Source organism: Hylobates moloch, unplaced genomic scaffold (assembly GCF_009828535.3).
Source record: "Hylobates moloch isolate HMO894 unplaced genomic scaffold, HMol_V3 SCAFFOLD_10, whole genome shotgun sequence".
NCBI lineage: Eukaryota > Metazoa > Chordata > Mammalia > Primates > Hylobatidae > Hylobates > Hylobates moloch.
In genome coordinates, this window is record NW_026652285.1 from 80,152,964 (window position 1) to 80,169,574 (window position 16,611).

Genomic DNA, 16,611 nt, shown 5'->3' on the forward strand with positions numbered 1-16,611 from the left:
GAACCTCGGCTCTGTTCCCAGATAGAATCCTGTTTCTATCCCCTCTCTTGTAGGGCATGAGAGTGTGGAAGGCCAGGCTGGGGAGGGCTGGTGTTTCATGCAAATGTCTCTGCTGTTGATGAGCCCAGTCTGGCTGCATGTTTCAGCTCCCTGAAACCTCCTTCACAGTCAGGCAGGCTTCTGTCTCTAGTCTTTTAAAACCATTTTTTTTTCTTCCCTTCACACAGCTTTCTGTCTCCTTCTCTTAGCTTGACGTTGTGTCTGGCCACACAGGCCATGTGGGCTATTTTTACTGACAGCAGTCACCAGCCCATATGGTTCCCATTACCACAAAATGTTACCTTCATTGACACCAGTTTGCAAGTGAGTGGATGGCGGACAAGGAGGATGTCGAGTCCACATGGCCAGTCACAGGGCTCACAGGGTTTGCCTCGGTAGGTATGTTGATCTTGATGAATGTCCTTTAAAACAAAATCGGGTTGGACAAAATGCTGATTAATTACTTAGGTATTTTGTTCTTCCTTTTCCCTTCCATGTTCATTTTAGTAGGTTTTCAAGAGGGTCAAGTTTCAAAGGTAGGTTGCTTTTTATAGAGAGGCGGATTTAAGTTTTGTTTATTTCCATTTTTGGAGCTTGCTGCATGGTGGTACCTCTATGGGCGATGATGCTTATTAGCCCCTCGGGGAGTGACAGTCAGTAGCACACAGCTTTCAGTGTAGAGTCTATGAGTTTGTGATGAGATAAAGTGAATCCTGAGAATTCCCTTTCTCTGGAAAGAGGATTAGAGACCCTCAGGGTGTCAGTACTATTGGTAACACCTCTCTTTCTGCATAGAAAACACTTATAATTTGCAAAACATTTTCAAATGCACCATCTTATTTGAGTCTCACGACCTTGCTATGAGATTGAGGTTTTTCATCTTCATTTTATAGGCGAGAAAACAGAAGCTGTGAGAAGCTGACTTTCCCAAGTCTGCGTGACTAGTAAGAATCCAAGATGGGATTCAACCTCAGCTTCCTGGACTTCAGGCCAGAGCTCAAGCCTCAACACTACGGCTGCCTCAGTGACTTGAAAGAAAACCGGGCAGGGCTTGTTCAAGGACATAAGCTAGCAGCTCACAATGGGCCTGATGGGACATGTTGCATCGAAACTAGAAGTTGGCATTGAGATCCAGGCTCACTGTGGCACTACAAAGCTGCCGCCACATCAGCTGGATGACACTGAAATGGACGAGAACAAAAGGCTTTTTCCTGCAGTGTGTAATGTCCCCTTACCAAGGCCCAGGAGCTATTGTGATGCACTGAGCATAAAGCTTCCAGAGCAGTGAGTAGGTGAAAAGGAGAACTCCAGGCTGAGAATGAGATTTCAGGCACAGGTGAGTCACTCTGAGGCCCTACTAGCCCAGCTGGGCCATCTGTGATCAGAACCTTCCCACCAGGCCCACCAAGGTCTTCTCTTCCCCTCCACTTTCTCCGGCTTCGCTGTGCCCTTTCAGTTCCTCAGCCACACAGAGCTCTTTCTTAAAGTCTTTGGCCACGTTGTTCTCTTTCCCTGGAACATTTTTCCCTGTTCTCTGCAAGGCAGACTCTTCCACATAAATGTTCCCATCTCAGAAAGTCTTATTGTGGCCACTGTAGTTGGTTAAATAGTGACCTCTCCAACAAGACATGTCCAAATTCTAACCCCTGGAACCTATAAAGGTGGCTTTGTTTGGAAAAAGGGTCTCTGCAGGTGTAATTAAGTTCAGGGTCTCCAGGTGAGATCATTCTGGATTTAGGTGGGTCCTGAATTCTATGACAGGTGTCCTTATAAGAAGAGGAGAGAACTCAGAAACATTTAGGGAGAAGAAGGTAATGTGGAAATGGTGGCAAAGATGGAGTGGGCAGCCCACGTCAAGGGACGCTGACAGCCAGCAGAGGCTGGAAGAGGCAAGGAAGATTCTCCCCTAGAGCTGTCAGAAGGAGAGCAGCCCTGCTGATTTGATTTTGGACTTCTGACCTCTGGAGCTGTAAGACTATATTTCTGTTATTTTTAAGCCACCAAGTTTGTGGTGATTTTTTGCAGTAGATCTAGAAAACTAATACAGTCACCTAATCCAAGTAACACCTTCACCCTCCCCACATACACACTGTTGGAATTCACTGCTAATTTCACGTTTGCCTCTTTCATGCCAATGATCGATTTCTAACTCTACCATCATTTGGGATGTCTTGTGTTTTGTCCGTATTCCCTCTTCATGTCTCTTTAGGCTATCGTTGGCTGAGATAGTTGGCTGGTAGTTTTGCGGAATACTGGTCAGGTATTTTGTAGAATGTCCCTCCACTGGAATTCAATGTTTTCCTCATGATTAGACAGGGATTATGTTTTTTTTTTAAAAGGAAGATCTCACAGATGTAAAGTGCCATTCTCATCACATCATACCCAGGGTACTCACCATCAATAATATTTATTGTTGTTGATAGTAACCTTGGTCATTTGGCCAAGGCAGTGCTTGTCAGGTTTCTCCACCGTATAGTTACTCTTTTTTTTTTTTTTCTATACTGTACTCTGGAAGGGAGTCTCTGTGAGAAGCTATAATTCATTTTTAAGCTACAGTTATGCTTTGATTTAATAAGCAATGCTTTAAATAACATCCACATTGATTGTCAACTCTCTCAATGGAAAACTAAGAGTCAGAGAGGTTAAGCTATCTTCCCAAGGTCACACAGCCAATAAGTAGAGAATGGAGACAAATTGTTAGATCTGACTCCAAACTCTGATCTTCTCACCATGCTCTTTTTATACTGCTTCCTTAGAGTACTAATCAACTAAATTCTTAACATAAATTTTCAAATGTCCTGGGTCTTGCTCTGCTGAGAGTGAAATAGAAAAGCGGGTTGGGAGGGGGAATAATTTACCATCTGCACTGTCTTTGGAAAACTTTAATATACAGATCTATTCTATATACCAACATAAATAGTAAACTAAAGTCCATATGTATTCAAATTTCTTTAGTTTATCTTTGTGCCCCTAACACTATGAATAAGAGCCATACATCATGTCAGCTCTGCCTGGCACACCTGGGGGCCTCATATTCTAGCTTTGACAGTCTAACCCATTCATAGCAGAGAACTGTGGAGGGGCACAAAGTGCTTTAGGATCATTATCAAGGGCTGTAGGAAAAAGTTAATGTAACATCGTACAATATCATAGTTTAAAGGACTTGAAGGCTCAGAGTGGTAGTAACTTACTGAGGGCTACCCAGGGAGATATTGTTAGAGAAGGAACTAGAAACTAGGTCTTTGATTTAGCTCGAGGCTCTTTCTATTTAAGACAAATGGCTTCCAAGAAGAAGCATCTCGTGTCTGATCATTGTTCACACTTGGCAGGCTCCACTGTTAAAAGCTTAGTCTGAAGAATGGGCTTCCTATTACTGGTGAGTCATTGTCTTCATATCATCTTGACTCCAGCTGACCGGTCAAGTGGGAACATGTAGCTAATTCCTTATGAGCTTCATCTGTCCCTCATGAGTAAATCTTTAACCCCTAGGCTAACAAGGGCTGATGATGAAGGCACTCAAACATAGTAAATACATAAATAGACTGAAACCAAAGAAAAAGGGAGAGACTCAAGGATCTCATGTCTGCTATCTTCCTGTCCTACAGGGAAGACATCCTGCTTCCACTGAGGTCATATCAAGAGCTTGGGTGAGGACAACATAAGAAGAGACTACAGTCTCACTAGTCTGCATAACCAAGGACAGAAATCAGGTGACATGGGCTGGACATATTTTCTTCTATAGGATTCAATGAGATCACAACATCAAGGACTACTGCAGTAAGTCAGTGGCATCTAAAAACGCTCAGAGTAGATTCCTCTTAGATATTTGTGTAACAACTTCAGTAGTGGCAAACATTTGTGTAGAAATTTCTCTTGTGTGCTATCTCCAGCAAGTTTAATGACATGATTGTTAACATTTTACAAAGGAATAAATTAAAGCTCAGAGAAGTTAAATCACCTGCCCAAGAGTATGGAATTGTAGGTGAATTTAAGATTTCAGCTGTGATGTTTTGACTTCCCGCTTTGATGGTGACCATCCCTATCTCCTATTTCTACTTTAAACACAAACCTATTGATCCTACATATTCCATGCTCCATTCTAAGTTCAGATATTCTAAGTCTAATTCTAATGCTAATTTAATGTGCTAGTCCATTTGCATTGCTATAAAGGAATACCTGAGGTTGGGTAATTTATAAAGGAAAGAAGCTTATTTAGCTCACAGTTCTGCAGGCTGTACAAGAAGCATGGAGCCAGCATCTGCTTCTGGTGGGGCCCTCTGGAAGCTTGTAATCATGGTAGAAAGCAAAGAGGGAGGCCGTATATCACATGGTGAAAGAGGAGCAAGAGAGATGGGGAACTGCCACACTCTTTTAAACAACTGGATCTCATGCAAACTTACTATGACTCTTTTCTGAAAGAGGGCACCCAGCCATTCATGAGAGATTCACCCCCATAATGCAACACCCTCCAACAGGCCCTACCCCCAACATTGGGGATCACATTTCAACATGAGATTTGGAGGGGACGCACATCCAAACCATATCAGTTAACAACCAAAAAAGCAGTAGCAAGAGATGGACAAGATATTTTAATTCTATAAACTGAAAAATAAAAAGGGATCACTGGGGAACTTTGGGGTGGATTTTTGAGGGAGAGTCTTTTGTTGCTTCAGAGATGATGAAAACACCAGATACACTAGGAAAGTGGCAGAGGAAGAGAAGACTAACATATAAATAGGGTTAGCTAAAGGGATGGGTGCGCTTTAAAATGAGGAGTGGAATGGTGGGGGGGTCTCAACTTTGTACCTCTTTGAAGCTTTCCCTTCAGGCACATTCCTTTCCTTTGTGCTCACCCACTTCTATACATTTCTTACCATGTGTACCTCTCCCTGCATAGCTGTTCTCACAGGGGTCATCTATTTCCTTATTCTGTGAGCGCCCCAAGGCCAGGAGCTGTTCTGATTGATTTCCATTGATCCAGCAGTGCCCTGCAGGGAGCTATGCATAGTGCAGACCTTAGACTGTTGCTGATTGATTGAATGAATAAATGAATGAATGAATAACAATTGAAGAAAGAGGTTGAAGCTATCACAGGTCTACCTTTTGGAGACTTTCCATTCTGGGACATCCCAACAGGTTTCAAGCATATTCCTTTCAAGTGTAAATGTAAATACCAGTTAAGCAGAAGGAATCTCTGGAAATAATGGTGGTGGAAGACAAATGGTAACTAACTCTATCATGAGACCAGAGATCAGAAACTTCTTTTGATAATAGATCTTCCTACAGTGGGAAGACAATGAAACTGCGATAATGTTTTGAGGGACTTGATGGAAAGAGTCATGTCTTGGAGACAAAGATTATAAGACCATAGACATAGATAGAGAAAACACAAAAAATGCCAATTTTCTTATTGAGATGAAATTAACGTAACATAAAAGTAACTATTTTAAAGTGAACAATTTGGTGGTATTTAGTACATTTATAATGTGCAACCACCACTTCTATCTATCCAAAGTATTTTCATCATCCAGAAAGGAAATCCCGTACCCACTAAGAAGTGGTTCCTCAATCCTCTTGTAGCTGGTAACTGTCAATCTGTGTTCTGTCTCTGTTGATTTACTCAGTCTGGATATTAATATTTAAGTGGGGCTATACAATACAATCCAACCTTTTGTGTCCGGCTTCATTCACTTATTTTCACTTAACATTTATTGTGTCATAGCATTTATTGGTACTTATTTCCTTTTCATGGCTGACTAATAATCCATTGTAGACTTATTTACCACATTTGGTTTGTCCATTCATCAGTTAATGGATGTTTGGGTTGTTTTCAGCTTTTGGCTGTTATGAATCACACTGCTATGCATGTCCATGTACTTGTTTGAGTGGCAAAAAAAAAAAAAACTGTTTTAAAGTCTAAATTCTAAGCAAGCATCAAACTTCAAAGTGAGAAGCCAAAGGAAAGGGAGAATTCAACAACGGGGTCTGAGGGAAGAGGCATTTTACTTGCCCTCCAGGGAGTATATAGTGAGGCATTGAGCCAAGGAGGGCTATATTTGAAAAGTGCTTCATGCTCACTAAAGGGAAGATTCTGAATATGAGGAAAATGAAGGTGGTTTCCAGATGACAAACTAATTCCATCAGTCAGAGAATGAAGGCTATTCATGCTCCCTTTTCCAAGACTCCCTTTTGTCTATAAACAAACTACAGAGCCTCTCCTAATACATTGTTTCTGGTTGCAGACACGACAACAGACTCAGTTCGCTTTCCCTACGTCAGTCTTTCCTCCAGAGCCCAGGAGTTTGGGATGAGGGTAGTGGAAGGAAGAGGGAGGAGGGAAAGGAATAAGTTTCTTGTAGAACACTGCTGGACAGGAAAAACACTGGCAAGGAAAGCTAACTTACCACGTCCTGGGCACTGCGTGACATGTTTTCACACAGATCATCTCATTCATCCTGACAACAGCCCTGTGACATGGGCATGCATAATATTTTCATTTTACGATAGAAGAAACTGAGGCTCAGAGAGGTTAAGCAGTTTATCCAAGATCATGCCACTCGTTAGTGATGGAGCAAGCCTTCAACTCCAGGTCCTATGTTCTTAATTACTGCACTGACTGCAACCCTCTAGTTTTCCCTAAGCGTGAGCAAAATATTGATTGATTTCCTCCTTTTACCAAGCCCTGGGGTTGGATTATCACTCAACCTTTTCAGGATAACAACAAACATTCCTTGAAAATAATTAAACCCACTTTGACTGGGCATGGTGGCTCACACCTGTAATCCCAGCACTTTGGGAGGCCGAGGCGGGTGGATCATGAGGTCAGGAGATCGAGACCATCCTGGCTAACACGGTGAAACCCCATCTCTACTAAAAATACAAAAAAATTAGCCGGGCATGGTGGCGGGCACCTGTAGTCCCAGCTACTCTGGAGGCTGAGGCAGGAGAATGTCGTGAATCTGGGAGGCAGAGCTTGTAGTGAGCTGAGATCACACGACTGCACTCCAGCCTGGGCATCACAGCGAGATTCCGTCTCAAAAAAAAAAAAAAAATTAAACACACTTTATATAACTGACTAAGTAGAATGTCTTAAGCAGTACCTTCAACCAAATGAATGATGAAGCTAGAATGCCCACTACAGTGAACTGAATGGAAACTCTGTTAACAAGTAACATTTACTGGGCTCTACTCCAAGTATGTTACATGCAACCTCATTTAGTCCCAGGAAACCTATGACCTATACCCTACTTGCAGTTTTACCTTACCATCTCCCCAACTCGATGCAGAGCTTCTTTCTTTGTCTTTGGGAGCAGGATAGGGCCTGGCAAGAAGCAGGTGCTCAGGAGTAAACAGATTCCAGTGTGGTGAGCCCAGGGGCATCTCTTCACTCCCTCCTAGGGCAGAAGGTAATCTCGGGACAGGAGCTCCTTGACCATTCCCCAGGGCCTCACCTGGCTCTTTCCATCACTTTTTTACAATCAGGTTCTACAGTCACCAGAAGTGTGAGTTAGACTGGTCATTTGTACCAGACATGGTACGTTTTGTGAAGAGAGGCCTCAGTTTCTCTGTCAGCAGTAGTATAAAGTTCAGTCTTTTTCACCAGGAGTCTTACTGCTCATTCCGAGCAGACTTTATCCAATGTGAACTGCTCAGTGTTCAGGCTTGGACTCTTGTAGAGGTGTGATCTTGGCAAACTCAGTGGAATTTTCTGCATCTTTACACATGTGTAATATTATCCAATAATACCCACCTCATAGAGTGATCATAGAATGATAACAACAATGACAAGCATAACAAAAGTGACAATAGCCAATGTGTATTGTGGGTTTGCTATCTGCCATGTTGCATTGGGCTTAGGTTTTTCTTGTATTTTTTTAATCCTCCCCAAACATGTGTTTGTGTACGTGTACATATTCATACATGCACACGTTTAAATATACTTACATTGTGTGTGTGTGTGTGTGTGTGTGTCCCTATATGTTATCACACATGAAAGGATTTGGTGCTTTTACCAGATACGGTAGTTCCACTGTAGATGTAACTGATGGTGATGATGTCTGTATATGTTCTAATATAGAGAAAAATGTAGACCAATTCTACAGAAAAATAAGTAGCATTGATTCCTCAAGGAATGGTGCAGCTCATGGCAAGGAGAGAGTTATACAGGAGAGAAGAAAAATACTGTTTTTTTTTCCTTTACACATCTTTATCTTGTTTGATTTTTTTATCTGAGCATATAGAACAATTTATTAAGTTCAACAGTCTCTTAATCATTTTTTTAGTGAGAAAATTGGTGAAACACATTATCACTTTGGAATAAAAGTTATTAAAACAGAGCCATTCAAGAAAAACTAGAGAATAAAATGCCTAGTGTACTGCCATGCACAAAGTGGGTCTAAATAAATATTTTCCTATCTTTCCCTTTTATCACAGGGCCCTGATATTTGTGCTTCCTTTGGCTAATGGAAAGATAAACTTATTAGTGTATATATTTTCCTATGGTTTCCTTAGCAAAGACAGAGGCTAGCATTAAGGTGCCCATAGAAAACTAAGGAGAGCTCTCTGAGCCATGGGGCATAGGCCTGGATGTGCAACCCAGGTTGGTGTGAGGCACAAAAGACAGTCCAGCTTCCTTTCTGCTCTGAGTCAATCTTTACTGCTTGAAGGAATTTTCTCAGGTGTGTGTTTTAATAAGTGTGCTAGTAATTTTGACTCTAAGTTTCTCTACTACACGATTGTCATATACACAGGATTGCTTATGTATAAGATTTAAGCTCTCATGGGAATCTTGGCTTCAACGTTCAAAATTTATCTGTGATACACAGTATAAGAAAGAAACTGGCCATGCAAATGGATAAGGGAGGTAGGCATGTAGCTGGTTAGGGCAGGACTCAAGGTGTTTGCTAGCACTTCATATATAGCAGGGCTTAAAATGTGTTCAGGGATCACAAGAAAAAGTAATTAATTATAAGCATTCACAATGCTACTGCCTTTCCCTTTTCCTCAGTCCATTAAAGGAAATTCTGTCTTAGCCTGTTCAGTTTCTTCCCCTTTCTTATGACAAGCAGGAAAGTATTCAGCTGCAAGGAAGACAGACATTGAGACACAGTGACTTAAATACTCAGAGGGAAACCTTTCTCACATGTATTAACTTTGGCTTCTGAAATTGGTTCAATGCTTCATGGTCTCAGGACCAGGGATCATGTCATTCCTTTGTCCTTTAATTCATGCTTAGTACCTCATGGTCAAAAGATAGCTGTCACAGCTCCAGTTATCTTTTTTTTTTTTTTTTCAAGGCAAGAATAAAAAGGATTGGTAGGGGAGGAGGTTTTGCCAAGGAAACCATAAGGAGGAGGAGCATAAAGATCATATATGTTCCCTTTATCAGAAACTACAATTTCCCTGGAAGCCAAAAGAAATGTGGAGAGAGATTGATCTATGATATAATCCATCACAGCGTCATTTTTGAAACCAAAGAATTGGAAACACCTTGTATTAGTCTGTTCTCCTGCTGCTAATGAAGACACACCTGAGACTGGGTAATTTATAAAGAAAAAGAGGTTTAATGGACTCACAGTTCCACATGGCTGGGGAGGCCTCACAATCATGGCAGAAGGCAAAGGAGAAGCAAAGCACATCTTACATGGTGGCAGGAAGGAGAACTTGTTCGGGGGAACTCCCATTTATAAAACCATCACATCTCGTGAGACTTACTCACTATCACAAGAATAGCATGGGAAAGACCTGCCCCCATGATTCAATTATCTTCCACCGGGTCCCTCCCACAACATGAGGGGATTATGGGAGCTACAATTCAAGATGAGATTTGGGTGGGGACACAGCCAAACCATATCACACCTTATATGCCCAATGAAAGGGACTGGTTAAGTATATGCTGCCACGGCTTTATAATAAACTAGGCAGACGATAACATATTTTTAAAGTTCATTTAAAATTTTAGTGAAAATTTCAAGAAACAAAGTTGTATAATTCTAATATTTAAAAAATACATAGGTGTATCAAAAAGAAGACTGAAAGGAACTATGCTGGGATTATCAGCTTTCCTTTGCTTTCTTCCTTTATTTTTTGCCTTGTCCACATCTTCTCTAATGAGAAAATTTTTATCATCAGAAACTATTTATTAGGAAAACAACTTACTCTTGCCAGATTTCCACTTCATCCGTTCTTTGATTCCTACCTCTACCCCCAACAAATTACTTCTATGTCTGATTCCCAACCCTTGACCTATGCAGGGAGCTTCAAGCTATAAACTACCAGGGGGAGTCAGATCTTTCACTCTCTAGGCTAATTTTCATTTGTTGTCTGGGCATAATTATGAACAGTTCCCCCTTTTCGTGTCAGAAGTCTTCAGTGTAGATGATAAATTATATATTCAGCCTTGGCTGGGAGTGGTGGCTCATGCCTGAAATCCCAGCACTTTGGGAGGCCGAGGCAGGCAGATCACCTGAGGTCAGGAGTTTGAGAACAGACTGGCCACAATGGTGAAACCCTGTCTCTTCTAAAAATACAAAATTACCTGGGCATGGTGGCACACACCTGTAGTCCCAGCTACTCGGGAGGCTGAGGCAGGAGAATAACTTGAACTCTGGAGGCAGAGGTTGCCATGAGCGAAGATCGCACCACTGTGCTCCAGCCTGGGTGACAGACTCTGTCTCAGAAAAAAAAAAAAAATATATATATATATATATTCAGCCTAAATTTTTGGAATGGATATGGACTCTGAATGAGGTCAGAGATGTAAATTGCCCTAGTACACCTCACGGTCTCTCAGCTTACTAAAATGACCACATCCAGAATGTGCCAGGAGAAATTCAACAAACAAAGAGCCTTGGGGAAATGGAGACACAAACTCAAATTAATGTTCCATCTCTGATAAGCTGTGAAACCATGAGCTCTACAAGCTTTGATGTTCTTTTCTATCCATCAAGGACAGTAATGCCCATCTCACTGAGCTGTGGGCAGGAGTAAACAAGGTGGTCCATTCACACAAAGTGCCAAAGGTCTGACCTCGTGCTTGGCAGGCAGAAGCCAACTGCCAACCCGGATTCCTATCACAAACACTCTAATATCCAGTATTTCAATTAATACTCAATAACTTAATGACTCAAATTAATAACTTAATGACTCAAATTAATCCCAGGCTTTCCCCAGACTCTTCTTGTTGCAAAGCAACAAGTAAGCATGGTGGAGTCAGTTGTCAATGCAAGGCAGAGAAGCAGAGTGGTGAATGGCATAATCAGATTTATATGCATGACCGTGCGGGGAAGAATGTAGGGGGATTAGTGACAGGAATTAAGTGGCTTTAAAAAACATGGGTGTCACTTCCATCACTCAGCAGTTTCTCAGACATGGGCCATCTGCCAAGGGGTTTCAATATGTACTCGATGTCTATCTGAGTCCTTTTTGGAAAGGTCTGGGGAAAATTCAGGGGATCATTGAGAAGTCCTGTGTAAAGGGACATTGCAAACCTATGAGGAACAGAGGAAAAGGCCCATGTTCACTCATCCTAGCTCCATACTGTGACCCTGCACTTTGCAGTATAAACTCCATAGACACATAGTTCAAGAAGCCAGTATGCTTCTGAAATGTATTAGATCACATTCTTCTTTCACATTTTCTTGCAGAGAACCTTTTTTTCCCAGTTAGCCAAGGCCTCTATTTACCTGGGAAATAACTTTTAAAATTTTGAGCAATAGTTCATAGGAGTAGCATCACTGTCCAGCTTTTAATATTTTCTCCTTGGGTATAGTGAGTCAAGAGTCTTAGAGGGCAGATGTTGTTGAGAAGAGATTTTGAAATCCCCCAAACCCCCTTACTTATCAGGAGATACTTCTAATGTGTTACTCTGAGCAACTTGGAATATGAGTTTGGGGAGTGATCAAGTTTGTATGTTTATTTCTCCCAAATCTCATGTTGAAATGTAATCCCTAATGTTGGAGGCGGGGCCTGGTAGGAGGTGTTTGGGTTATGAAGGTGGATACCTTATGAATGGGTTGGTGTCCTCCCCATGGTAATAAGTGAGTTCTCATTCTTTTAGTTCATGTGAGAGCTAATTGTTTAAAAGAGCTTGGCATCTCTCTCGCTCCCGCTCTTGCCATGTGACATGCCTGCTTCCCTTTCACCTTCTGCCGTGAGTAAACACTGGTGCCATGCTTCTTGTACAGCCTACAGAATTGCAAGCTATATAAACCTCTTTTCTTTGTAAATTGCCCAGCCTCAGATATTCCTTTATAGCAATGCAAAATGGAGAAATACAGGGAGCCTCCTAGAAGCATTCAGAGGAAGAGGAAATGCTTCCATTGGAAAGTTTATGGAGAAGAAATAGTTGGCAAAACCACAGTTACTTTGGCACCAACCTAATAGAACCAAAATCTCCACATCAGTGTCTTTACTACCCCCACTCTTTGAGGGAGGCAATATTTAGGGGGTGGGGTAGTGGACTTTTCCAGTAGGTATAAGGGAATCAGAACATTGCCCTGCTTCCTTAAGTATAGTAACAGTAACAATGATAATAACAATAACAGCAACTAGAAGAATTTACCATTATAGGCTCTTCATACATGCCAGGTGCTTTCCTAAGTCTGTTATGTACATGATTTCATTGAACCCTCATAATAAGTTCATGAGGCAAGTACTATTACATAGGCAAGTTACCCTCATTTCAGAGATGAGGGAATGGAGGCACAGAGAAATGGAAATAAATTTTGCAAGGCCACTAGCTAAGAAGTGACTGAAATGAGTTTTAAGTTGAAGAATGATGCAGAATCTATGTTCTAAACCCAAGACAGTGCTGCTTCTTGGTCATGACACAAGCTTTTACTTACTGAGGCTTATGATGTGCTAGGTCCTGTTTTAAAGGCATTAAAAATGTTATCACATTTGACCCTTAGTAACCACAAAATATAGTGCTATTATTGGCCCGATATTACACACGAAAATATAGAAGAATAGAAAAGTTTTAAACTTTCATAAATGTATCCATCTAGCAAGTACTACCATGGGATTTAAACCCAGGCAGACTGGGCCCAAGTCCCTTCTGACCTGAGTGGAGCTCGGGATTCCGAGTAGACAAGCGGAAAACACTGGGCCCTAAGAACTGCAGGAGAAGCACCCAAGCCCATCAGCTACAGAAGGCAACAGCCCTGGAGAAAACTTGGCCCTGGGTTTGAAAAAGTAACTTGTCCACAACTCCTTCTCTTCTTGAATTTCATCAAAAGTCACCTGGAGTACCAGAAGGGCGGCACTTGTCACCCATCCCCTTCTCCATCCTCATCAAAACTCACCTGGAGCATCAGAAAGGCAGCACTAATCTCCCGCCACTTTCTCCATCCTCGTTAAAGTCATCTGAAGTACGAGAAGGACAGGACTCATACGGCAGCCTCTTCTCTTCTCCAAGGTCTTGAAGGCTCACCTGGAGTACCAGAACAGGCTTGTAAATCACTGCTAGTCTGTAACTTCTTTGCCCTGCAGCCAGGTTACTTTTCAGGTTGCAAACCTTCAATGAATTTTTAATTTTATTTAATTCTAATTAATTTAAATAGCCTCATGTGGGTAGTAGCTACCATATTGACCAATGCAGGTCTGGAGTCCCAGGTCCTTAGCCTGACAATAAGACCTTTCCTAGCCTGGGCATTATTTCTCATCCAGTCTAGAGTTTTCTAATCATGCTGCTTTCACCTGTATCTGCTTTCAGTTTCTTGATCCAGCTGAGATACTTTGTCTTTCCATGCTTTTGTGCAGCCCTGGGACTAGGACAAGACAAAAGTGGCGCCTGAGGCACACAATGTAATGATGTGCTCCCTCTCAGGGTGGTGCACTGTAAAGTCTAGAAAGCTTTTCAATGCTTTCCCTTCTCACCTTTCAAGTACCAGCTCAAATGTCTTCTCCATCAGGAAGCCTTCCCCTAGCACCCTCAGACAGAACTAAGATGCCCTTCCTTCAGTGTCACCCCTCTTTTTACAAAGTTTCGTCTACCTGTTTCACCATCCTCCTATACCAGGTCAGTTCTTTAAGACCAGGAGCCATCTGTCATTTATTTCTATATCCTCAGTACTGTCTTGGCCAGAAAAGGTGCTCATTTAGCACCTTTGAAAATGATTGAATTGAGTTATTGAATTCACCTGGCCTCGCCCACAATGACAGCCTCCAGATTTCTCAAGTGTGTTTTAATCTGGGGTTAAAGTCAGGCCATACGATGTCAGCCAACAGAAGGGAGGGGAGAAGTTATCACTTTCATGACGTTAAGTCTAACTTCTAAGTCCAGCTAGACTTTTCCCATGAAAGGTGCCCTGACCACCACCACACATTCCTCCACCTTCTACCCTCTGCCCGCATCCCTCCTCTTCCCCGCCCACAATACGGTCTTGCTCTGTTGGGCTTCGCCAGAGTTTGGAGTCTGTTTCATCCCCGCCCACCCACTCCTACCTCCAGGAGATAATTGGTTGCTGCTGGTCTTGGCAGCAACCTTGAGGCTACACTTGTACTTCTATCAGCACTAATTAGTGACTAAATAAACAGCAAGAGAGCCTCAGGATAGGCCCACATGCAGGACTTTCAGACTGGGTGGAAAATGTCAAGACATAATGAAACTCCTTCTCTGAATCACCTCTGGAGAATGAAAAGCTGGGGAGAGCCAAATCCTGAAACACATGAGAAAAATAGGAGAAGGGAGTACAGTTCTCCTTGGAGTTTCTTGTGTCTTTGTAACATCCTCAGGAGGAGGAAAATTCACGTGGCTGGGGGGAGCCAGGAGGCTGCCTTGCCAAACATTTCCTTGCTCTGAGTTTTGCTGTGTGGGAGGTGCTGCGTGAACCTGTCGTGTTGATGAAAGTTTCATGTCTGTGGAATGTTCGGAAGAGGTAAAAGGGTTGAAGATTGCTCTAAAATGTGTAACACCTAATATGGGGCAGGAAGTCACAGCTGTGTGGGCTGCTTGGGGTCAGGGCTCATCTCAAACACACTCACTCATAATCAGAGGAGCTGCATCCCAGAGAAGGGAGGTGACTTTGCTGAGTGCATGGAGAGCTTTTGGAGCAAGGAAGTCTAGGTCTCAAATCCAGGCTCCCTGACTCCTAGGCCAGAGCAATTTCTACTGTAGCTCAACAATAGAGGGAATAAGGTTTGGGAAACAGACACTGACATGTTTTCCTTAATATTGTCCCATTCCACCCTTCAAAATGCCCCCAGCAGAGAGGATGGAGGACTGAGAAGCTGGCTCTCGGCTCTGGGGCTGTCACATCTCAGTAGGGGTAGACCGGGACAAGCTCAGAAGTAGGGGCAGATGAACTTGCATTAAGTCAGGTTCTTTAACTTGTTTGCTTGTGACTGTGGACACATCCTTTAGCTTTCCGGGCTTCACTTTCTCATCTGTGAAATGGGCCTTGTGAACCTGAACTCTTAGGTCATTTGTGGAAATTAAATGAGATGATGGATAGAAAGTAGCTAATTTAACAGCTCTATTTATGAGAGAAGCTATCCTGTAACAGCTTTGAAGCTACAGAGCTGCCAGCCTGGTGCCCAGGAGGCTGTGAACATCTATCATGGCTGGCTGGTAGGGGCAAGTTGGGGTAGAGATGCCAGTGAAAGTGGCCCCATTGGCTGCAGACACTAAATCCAAGGAGTTGCCCTCACTCCCCATGCACCTAGCAGCAGCCCCACTGCAGGCTGGGCTGAGTTCTGTCTGGCTCTGCAGCAAACACCCTACCCCTCTTCACTTCCCAAGACATCTGGAGCAGCTGACTCAAGCACCAATGAGATAATGTTTTTATTTGTTCTGTTTGTTTTTTGTTTATAAACCTGGGCTCCTGAGAGAAGCCAGATTCAAAAGTAGGTCTGAGATGTGAAGTCAGCCTTGAGGCTGACCACGGGGCCGAGGCCCAGCTGGGGAAAACACCAGGCCACCACACCTAATGGTCAGGCCAACTGCCCGTTGTTGCACTGTTACAGTGCTTCTCCTCAGTGCCCAGCCCTGGGCAGGAGGTAGGGGAGGCAGAGGCACAGCCTTCTAGGGCACAGCCTTCTAGGACCCAGCCTTGGAGACCCTCCAGGGTGCTCTGAAAAAGCAAGAGACTATGATGGAATGCAACATGATCGAGCTGTGACAGCAAAAGCTTGTGGGCTTATTTGAGGATTAAATGAGTTGTAGCAAGTCTTCAAGAATAGCTAACAATTACTCTAATAAAAAGGGAAGCACAGGAGCTTTTGAAGCAGCAACAAGGCTCTAAGCTCAGTTTTGGGAGTGGGGCAGTGGGGTGTGAAAGGGAGGAAAGTTTTGGCAGGGGCAGGAGGGTGATCTAATTGAGACTGGGCCCTTCTTCCTCTAGGCTGATGTGTGTCCTTATCATATAAACCAATACTTTTTTCTACCCACTATGCGCTGGAATCTATGCTAGGCTGTGCTTTGAGGAGATCACAGAGATGTATAGGACTCAATTTCTGCCCCTGCAGTGCCCATAGATCTGATGAGAAAGAGGATACATATATAATCACACAATTGTGCAAAGCCTGCAGGAACACTCTGCAGCATCCCAAGCTCCTGAGCCTCTCAAAGCC

General features: G+C 42.9%; 1 long non-coding RNA gene across 1 annotated transcript; it reads right to left on the reverse strand.

Moving 5' to 3' along the window:
• Positions 1-402: 402 nt before the first annotated feature.
• LOC131384458 (uncharacterized) lies at positions 403-13,370 on the reverse strand. Its single transcript, XR_009215328.1, has 3 exons — positions 13,344-13,370; positions 10,597-10,708; positions 403-461 (listed from the first exon to the last, which is right to left on the reverse strand). It is a non-coding gene; the product is annotated as an uncharacterized LOC131384458 (long non-coding RNA).
• Positions 13,371-16,611: the final 3,241 nt, after the last annotated feature.